General features: G+C 41.4%; 1 long non-coding RNA gene across 1 annotated transcript; it reads left to right on the plus strand.

The window, feature by feature from the left end:
* Positions 1-7,602: 7,602 nt before the first annotated feature.
* On the plus strand, positions 7,603-9,509 carry LOC135458706 (uncharacterized). Its single transcript, XR_010442917.1, has 3 exons — positions 7,603-8,000; positions 8,167-8,250; positions 8,437-9,509. It is a non-coding gene; the product is annotated as an uncharacterized LOC135458706 (long non-coding RNA).
* The last annotated feature ends 491 nt before the right edge of the window (positions 9,510-10,000 follow it).

Consider the following 10,000-nt stretch of genomic DNA (forward strand, 5'->3'; position numbering starts at 1 on the left):
CCAGGTCAACCCACCACACCCTAAATCACACCTAACCTAATCTCTGTCCTCCAGTTCCTACTGAAAACCAGTATGATCTCCAACAGCTTTTCTGGAGGCCTTCTCTGACTCTCCTTTCTGCATTCCCTCCCTCCTCTCTAGTCTCTCCCCTTCTTCAGCTCCTCAGAGATCTCTAAGGCCCCTCTGATGGAATGCTGGTCTCCTTAAGAAGAGCTCAACAGAATGAGGGTGCTCTGTGAAGATGCTGTCTGTGACCTGCTGGGTAGCTAATTCAGGGTTCCAGCCAGAGAAAAACATCTTCCTTGATAAAGCAATCCAAAGCCACAAAAGCAAACACTCCCTCTGAAGAGATTATCACAGTCAAGGTCAGGGCAGAGGATAAGCACATGCCAAGTAGGAAGTTGGCTACCAGAGGTCAATGGAAGCAACAACCTCTCATCAAAACTAGAGAGAGCAACTGCTCAGGTTTCACAACAGCTTTGTCTCTCTTTCTGCCTTCCTGCACTAAGCTCCCGTGTCCAAGGCAAAGTTGTATTTCCTTTACTAGAAATGGCAGCTCCTTATCTACTGAATGAAGCCACCTGTGTCTGCCTTTCTGACCTTGAGAAATTAAAAAAGATGTGGTTCTGGAAGGAGGAAGTAAATATCTTTGGAAGAAAGGTGCTATTAACATCTCCATCAGAGTTTAGAAGACTTCAATGTTTGAAGATCGCTTCTGCATCTGAACACGAGAGGAGAGGAGAGGAGAGGAGAGGAGAGGAGAGGAGAGGAGAGGAGAGGAGAGGAGAGGAGAGGAGAGGAGAGGAGAGGAGAGGAGAGGAGAGGAGAGGAGAGGAGAGGAGAGGAGAGAGAGAGAGAGGAGAGGAGAGGGAGAGGAGAGGAGGGAGAGGAGAGGAGAGGAGAGGAGAGGAGAGGAGAGGAGAGGAGAGGAGAGGAGAGGAGAGGAGAGGAGAGGAGAGGAGAGGAGAGGGAGGAGAGGAGAGGAGAGGAGAGGAGAGGAGAGGAGAGGAGAGGAGAGGAGAGGAGAGTTTTATTTCTGACAATAGATGCCTCTATTGCAGCACTTGATGTTTTCAAGAGCTTTCCAATGATAGCAGATGTGACTGAAATTGTGTTAAAGAAGGACACTTAATAAAGGATAACATATACAAAAATATTTTTAAAAGAGAAAATATAAAAAAAGGTGTAAATAGAAAAGGAAATCAAGTGGAAAACAGCCCCTGAGTAGAGACTATGAACACAAATTCAGATAAAACATTTATAGACACCAGTAAGAACTACCATGTGGTGCAGTAAGAATTTGAGAAGGGACACATGAGGGTCAAGAATATCCTGAGACTACAGACATCAGAAGTAATTCAAAATAAACTCAGAAAGCCACTTGAGTCAAAAAGTCGTAGAGCTCAATTCAGTGCTTTCCCTGCTACAAAACATCCAAAGGCCAGCCCTAGAAAAGGGGGATGTAGCATAGTGGTTACAACACTTTTCAAGAGTTAATGAGCGTAAGAAGATGACCACAGAATGAACAAGAGGATGATAACCAGTAAAAATGTATTAATAATGCATTTTTGTTTTTTCCCAATAGAGTTAAATTGGTTAAAAGCATGAAAGAAAAGACAAAGCCAAAAACAATCTTTGTCACAAACTAAATAATGGGAGAAAAAGCAGTTACCTTGATGGATATGATTCAAAGAGTCATTGAGAAGACGGCCAAAACATATTGGCAAAATTTTCTCACACAGCCTTTGCTAATATTTCTTCTCTTTAACAGATAAAAAGCAAGTAGCATAAAAACTAGAAAACAAATGAACAATAAAATATCTCTGTTGCTACTATTTAACATTCTTCAAAGATCATAAGAAAGCCATGTTCAACTGTGGTCATTGATTATTCTGTTTATTGCAAAGAAAAGCTATATAGTAAATGCTTTTCTGACCAGGGAGTGATTAAACCATATGCAATCAAGTTTGAAATTAAGATATCTTATTGTGGTGACTGTAGCCTAATGGTGCTTATTCTAACAATATTATTAAGTATTGGTAGAGTTTGTACCTCTGCACTTCTATTCAATAAGCAGATTTCCAGATCCTTCTTCTATGAAAGCAGGAAGAAAAAGATCAACTCAGTTTTCAAGACTGAGAAATTAATTTAAGAAAGAAATCCAAGAAGTGGTCTCAAATTAAGCTTAATTAAAGTTTCCATAAAGAAGCTTTTTGCCACCTATAAATAACACATTTAGGGAGGATGAAGTATATGGATATTATCTTTGATCTTTATTGAAATCAAGCAAGTAAAACCAAATGTGTGCATTACTCTCCTTAGAAAATCCGTCTAGCTTAGACAAGATAAATTCAATAAATCATGTCCAGCATCAGGAAAAGGAAAAATGAAATTAATCTTCTAATACTGAAATGCACACCAGCCTGATAAGCAGAGAACAAGAATTTACTGGACATACACTTATTCTCCCAGTGCAAGTGACCTCTGGAAATTGTAAAGGGCCTGAAGAGACCAGAAAAGCAGACAGCATTCAGCTGAAGGTAAAGCTCTAAGAACAAAACACCTGGTGAAGCTTCAGGTTGTGTAAAAATAAGAACTTTCTCTGTTAGGTGGCTCCTAAGTGGCAAAGAAGACGATCTCTCACTTTCTTTTCTTTCCTCCCTCCCCGACTGAAGTATCTGGGCTTGGCAGCAGAACCCTTGGAGTTACACAGAAACATCTCAAACAGGACCCAGAAAAAGGAGAGGGTATCTCATAAATGGTACCCTCAGCACTGAACAATCTCAATTTCCCTCGAGCCCACCATATCCCATGAATGCTTTATACCCAAGTTCTTGATCTCTCTTTTGAGGATTTACTGAAGGCAAAGGATAGGGTCCCATCAAATCTCCAGCACAGATCAGAACAAACCTGCTAACTGCATGACTCATTTCCTACAACCAGCTACTTCACTGTCTTCCTATATATTTCCATACCAAAAACTACAGAAATAATCCTCTTCACAGCTCCTGATTTCTGAAACAATGTGTCTGGGTATTTTCCCATCTTCAGCAGTTTACAGAGATTTCTAAAAGATACCTAAAAATTTGCCCTCTGCAAATTCTTTGAGTCTACAACATAAAGCAAAGAGATTTCAGATAGATTACTTTTAAATAATAAAGTACAGAGTTTACTAGCACTAGCACTTGACTTCTTTTTTATAATCTCCTAGGTGGGAAAATAAGAATGGTTCCCCAGAAACAGTTTGAAGTGTCCATCCTTGGAGTCTGTGAAGACACAACCAAATAAAGACCTGAGAAATGTGGTCTGATTTCACATCTGACCTAGCTTGGCACAGCAGTCATATTAGAGACCTCTGCAGTCTCTTAAAAAAAAATAAGCTGTGTTCCTATTCTGTATTATTACATAGGTCCAAAAATGACAATATTCAGAAAGAAAAAAAAATATAATATATATATATATATATTAAAGACCTTTGAATTAAATATTTTACTGCCACAGTTCCAAAATGATGCATGTTTGCACTTATAGCAGAACTGATAAATTCTTGGCCCATTTCAGCAGTTTTCCTTAGCCATTTGTCATTTGCCATGGTTAGAAACAAGACAGTGGACAGATGGACCTCTGGTCTGACATAGCAGGTCTTTTGAGATGGCTGACATAAGGGAAAACAAGGCATTGTTTACCTGTCAGACCAGGCAGTAATATGTTGTCAGAGGTTTCCATGGAAGCAGCACAGCATAGTTCAGTGTCAAGGGTGCTGCATAAATAATGCTTTTAGAATACTCAAGCTGCAGATTATTAGAAAGACAGAAGAAAGTTCCCATCACAAATCATACTATACAGCAGGGAGGTAATCAAAAGACAAACTGCCGCCTCAATGCCAGCAAATTCACAAAGATTTCAAAATGTTAAATGTAAGTTTACAGCTGCAACTAAATTCATCTCTTCAGTGCAGAAGTACAAGAACAGAAAATACTCTCAAAAATGTTTAAGAGCACTCTAATTTAACAGTTTCAAAGGTTCCAACTATTCAGTGTTTTCGTCCGGATGAGAATTCATGTTTGAAGCCATCACCTTCACCTCTGGGCTCCAGCAGGCACAGGAGAGCAGCTGGACTCCTTGCCAACCAAGCCAAGGAGGGGCTGCACCTCCTGCACACTGACCATAGGTGACTGAGGGGCTCCTGGGGTGGTCCAGTGTAAAACTTCTGAGATGCCCACGGTGGGGACATCAGTACCTCTGCATCAACTCCACAGGCTGACCCCTACTGCTCCATGCGACTGCTCCACAACGTGGCTGATACAAACACAGCCAGAGGTGATGAACAGTTAAAACCAAATCTCAGAAGGAAACAGGGTTCCCCAAATGGGATCCAGGGATTAGTCTTTTTGGATCCTCAGAAATCTGGGGAACTTGAAGAATTCCCCTTTAGGCTGCTTGCTGATTACCAACAGTCTGGGAACTACCCCACTGATGCCCATGATCCTCACCCTGCTGCAAATCTCTGCATTGTGACCAGGGACAACAAACCCCACAAGCAGGACCCTTCTCTGCCAGTAGCTTGCAGCCAACTCCTCTTTATGAGGAGGGTGCTCATGATTCAAGGCACATTCCAGAAGTCACCCTATAATTGTCCTTTGTTGGCTTCGTCATACATACATATAAATGCACTGCTTGAGGGAATGAAGTGAAGAAAGAGAAGACCTGTGATTAATATTAATACAATCACTATGAGTTTCACTCAAATCAGTAAATTGAAGATGCTGAATGTTTGGGAAATTCTTCACCTTTCAATCTCCAATCACTTCTTCACCTGACTGTATTTATCAAGCTCCACAAAACAAAGTACAACAGATCCAGTAAACTCTGACAGCACTGAGGATCCGACAGAGGAAAGCAGAAAGGAAGTAGGACAGTCAGGGAAGTAAGAATTTACACATTCCTGGGGGCACTCAGATTTGGGCACTCCCTAAAGGAATCAGAAGAAGCCCAAAGCAAAGCCTGGGCCAGCTGACCCAGCTGACCCACAAAACGTCCTTTCTACCTCTACCCAAACTGCCAGTGAAAATGGAGCAATACTAATCAACACAGGATTACATGAACTGTTTAAGTCAACAGGATTTATCATTTCCCATCAACTCAAAGGTCCTCTTTCAATGTTCATTAAGTCAGCAGAGGCTGGGGGTGTTTACCATGTCTGACATTACAGCAACCTTCATCATAAGTGAAGGTTTAATGTCTGAAATGGTAATCTACAAATGTTTCAAGCAAATACTTAGAGGTCACTCATTTCATTCCATCTTGATTTTACCCTTCAGATTATTTTCACTTGTATTACCACCTCGCAAAAAGTTACTCTGAGTAGTGTGCAGCAAAATTGCAGCCAAAACATACAATTTAACACATAAAATGTTTAATTTTTGGAGGGAGTAAAGGTAGATGCACCAAAAAAAAAAATCAATTTCAGGACATGGAAATTATTTTCTTTTTCTAGGGCTAAGCATAAGTTTCATATACAGCAAAATAGTTAAATATCCCTTAAAAATACTAGGTAAAGCTGTATCTAGGCTGTTTTAGACTTACAGAAGAAATATAAAGTGCTATACTATTTTTTTGCAAGTATCAGTATGGATGATGACATTTGCCATCACAGACCTCAGTACCTCCGAACAAAAGACAGTTGTAAAACAAAATATCTTGCTAAAATTATAATTATTGACAAAAATATAATGGCTATGATTTCAGATCAAGAACATATAAGAAATGATCATATAAGAAATGTAAATTCCTGAACCAAGTCACAACAGGGATTGAGCCTGAATCTGCTAGTCCATTCTTGAATTCTCAAATGATCAGGCTAGCAACTACCCTCAGCTGATCTTCACTAATGTGCTCGAGCTTTCAGGGATAATTGCAGAGCATCTTAATTTCATTCTGCGATGGAAGGACTGTTCTTATTACTTCTAAAGAACTGGAAACGCTGTCTAACAGTCAGTTTCTTTTTTTCCCAAATAAATATCAGTGAGAGCTTGCTTTAGCTTGCTTTTAAGAGAGCTCTGCAGTGTTAAAGATTCAGCTGGAGAAGTTTAAAAGAAATATCATTGGTGGTGCAGAACTTTTTTTATGCTGTCATAAAGCCAGGAGAAGTCAATTAGGTCTAGTACTTCATTAACGATGTTCACAAATCACATTTATGGCAAGTCTCATATCTATTGCTCAGTTAGAATATGCCATTTGAAAAGACTGGTTTTGACACCCTTATATGATAGCACTGCAGCTACTGCTGGGGCAATTAATTTTTACTTGTGCTCTGGAGAAACCAAGCAAAACTTTCTAAGGCATTTGGCCAATTACACACTCTTTAGGGCAATGAAGCCTTTGTAGGAAGCTTGGCTTTATATTACCACTACACTCCAAGCCTTAATGAAATTTCTTCATGACAGAAGCCACTGGACTATTGAGAAAAAGCTACAAAAATAAATTAATGCACAATTGTGAATCTGCAAAGACATATCTTTCAGGTTTCTGACTTTTTATTAATGTGCTCCACCAAGCAGCCTCCCCCGTGTACAGTTCTAGCAGATATTACAAGAACACCTTTTCTTTTTGATAAATGATAAAGGCCATCCATGGGATCTTCATAATGGGAGTGTTGTATTCCCTTTGTTTTATTACAGTATTTCCAGAGGAAAGGTGTTACTCTGTTCTCATGGGGAAAACTTGGAAGATCTGGAGTTCCTTTATGGATGCACCGGCATAAAAATCTACAGAGGAAGCTGGGGAATTGCAGGCTGTTCTGCAGCTCTGATACAGCACATCCCCACTAATATATGTGTCAGAGCATTGTAAAAAAAATAGCAGTGAAGTTTAAACAGAGCAATAAAAACTGTAGTTTAGGAAGAGGAAAAACTTTGAAGATTCTTCCTGACTACAGCTCTGCTGCACACACAGCCCTGCGCCAATATGATCCCCTCATACACATGTACAGCACACGAAGTAGGGTGCTGATCTTGCACAATGTCTTGGCTGCAGCCTCATCTATGAAGTGTTTCTGAGTCACAGAGGATGTTAATGAGTTTCTTTGAAATGCAGGTTGAGGGAGCAAGGCACCTGCAGCAGACAGACACACTGCAGCATCCTCCCCTGGAGCCTCAGGCCACACCAGCACAGTGAGACGTTCCCAATTCTCTCACAGTGACTTGCACGACCCTGATCAAGCCAAGATACAAGCCCAGCCAGTGAGATTCCTTCACCACAGGACAAGCCCCTCCCTAGGCAGGAGACTGTAGTAAGCTTGGAAAGAGGAAGAACAGGGCGATAGAGAAAATCTGCAGGGACAAAACCTACAGGGGAGAGAAGAAAATTCTCTTAACAGAAAACACATCTTCACTGTTGCTTTTAACCCTGCTTTTTCTGAATTCACATTCATTTTTTTATTTTTTTAAGATCCTCAAAGACAAAATACAAGGGTAAAATATTTGCAAAAACATTTCCTCAACAGTATACAGAAGAACTAAAGTGCAAAGCCGTCACCTGGATGGAGTCTCCTGTACTATGTGCTGAGCAACAGAGTTATGTGTGAAGGCACTCAGGTGTGGCATAACTCAGAAAACACACCAGTGTCTACACAAGGAGCCCAGAGGCACCTTACCCCTTGTCTGACTTTCCTGAGGTCCTGATGGCAACTCTGGATAGGCAAGCTGTTGATCTGGATCTTGATATGAACCTTGCACTTTGGTGACAGCAGAAGCCACCTTGTCTGACTGTCAGCACAGATAACAAGTGGAGGAATTAATCATCTCAGGGACTGTAACTCCATGATAATTACATACAAATGCAAAAATAAATCACAGCTTGTGTGAATCAACACAGACAGGTGATTGAGAGCAACCAAAAAAACCACAGCTGAAATACAAAGAGTAAATTCATTCCATTGCCTTGCTGGATGAAGGAGCCCAAAGTGTTGGGCTGCAGAGACACGCTACACAGGGACACAGGTACTGTCAGGTTTCCACATTATTTTCCTTGGGGCCTTGGCATTCCTAGCTGCAAGGTCACCTGAGCAATCTACCATGTACCCCTATCCTCTCAACACAGCTCATGGTCAGTACTGTCAAATACAGATATAAAACTTCACCTTTTTTTTTTTTTTGTTTCATACAGGATCAAAAATACCCATATTCTCCTTCAGAGCTGTGTTTTTCTTGTACTTGACTGGTTTGCCTTTACCAAGCAGACTGCAGAAAGGTGTATGCGATTATTTTGAAATATTCCTTCTTTTGAAATATCCTTTTATGGTACTTTATTTAAAGAGTAACTTACACATAGTTTCATACTTGTTCCTATTATGCTTTTCATTTTCAGGACAGGAGAGGTTAAAGAGTAACTTACACATAGTTTCATACTTGTTCCTATTATGCTTTTCATTTTCAGGCCAGGAGAGGAGTGCAAGGAAGAAAGGGCAAGGTGGGATGGTGCAGAAATGGTTGCAAGTGGCAACTCCTGGGGACCTAGCATCTCATCAGGATACCAAGGCTTGTTACAGAGTAGAAATCAGGAATCAGAAGTTCAGCCCTCATGACGGATTGTGTTAAAAGATAAAAAGGCTGATTCCTGTACAACTAAGAGAGACAGCAGCCCAGGGATCAGGGAAGAGCTTTTGAAGTCTAGACAGGAGCTCTTATCCCTGCTCTGCCACTCTTGGGTGACCCTAGTGAAGTGTTGATTTGCTAATCTTCAGCTGGGCAAGCTTGCCGCAGTATTTACTGTTAAATATCTGCAGACAAGAAGAGCACAACATAGCAATAACTCCCAAATTAAACCCTGCAGTGTTCACAGGGGTTCATCCCTCAGCTTTGCACTGATTTTCAGAGATGAGCTGTCCCATGCTACAAGAGAGGCAGAACATGGGGCAAGACTCAGCAACACATATAGCACAGCCTGAGGGATGCTTATGCTATTAATCATGAGCTTGAGCCAAATAAGCCCCATTTTCACGAGGTGCATTTGCTGGAAAAGCAAAAGCCACTGCAGTAGCCAAGCAAGGTCACACGTTTCAGAATCTACTGCAGTGTCTGGGCTTCCTGGAAGACTCATAAAAGCCATCATCCAGATACAGAAAATATTGTTTAATGGAGCAAAAGGTTATCAGTGGTCCTCAGTGTGCAGTTGATAGGGAGCATGGCTTGTTGCAGGCCAGTGAGATGCCCCTAAGAGTGGACCACTGAGGCCTGGCGCAGGAGGGCTGCTGAAGTGACCACAGAGGTCAGTTCAGGCTCATCAGCTCCATGGTACCAGCCACACTGGGAGAGTAAGAAATCCCTCCCTTTTCTGGAGCTGGATCCTCTCCTAATGGTAATGGGACACTCAGAAAGAAAGCATTTACTTAGAAAAACATCATCATCTGTCTGAGCCATGGCAGTAATAAAGCTTCTGTTGCCAGAATTCACTTACATTGAGTGATGATTCTTAGAGCATTTTTCCTGTGAATTCCCCTGGTACGTTAACTTTACAGAGAGCAAATATCTGTCCCATCTCTTAGGAAATCCACATTAATCTTACAAATGTGCAGGACAGAAGAGAGGCAGCTACTGCTGCCTCAGACACACAGCATGGCCCCATTTCTGCAGACCTTTGCAGAAAGTGCAGGCACTGCCCCAAAACGCCCCCAGGGCAGGCAGGCAGGGAAGCCAAGGCACTGACTTCAGGATGTGTGAATCAGGCTGTCCATTCAACACGCTGTTGCCACAAGCTTACTGATGGCAGTTTAAACGACAGGCTCTTCAATTATTTTCAATTTTATTTAAAATAAAAATAAATAAAAGGAAAATCCAGCCAGAGCATGCAGTGTTATTTTCATGAGACCAAGGCTGATGTGTGGCGTGGGTAAACAAGCCACAACATGCCTTCTAGCTGGTCAGGCTGTCTGGGATGGCTGAGATGACCCAGTGGTTAAAGGAGGAGCTACCTCTGGTCCCTGGGGTCACACATTAGTTCA

This window comes from Zonotrichia leucophrys, chromosome 1 (assembly GCF_028769735.1).
Source record: "Zonotrichia leucophrys gambelii isolate GWCS_2022_RI chromosome 1, RI_Zleu_2.0, whole genome shotgun sequence".
In the NCBI taxonomy this organism is placed as follows: Eukaryota; Metazoa; Chordata; class Aves; order Passeriformes; family Passerellidae; genus Zonotrichia; species Zonotrichia leucophrys.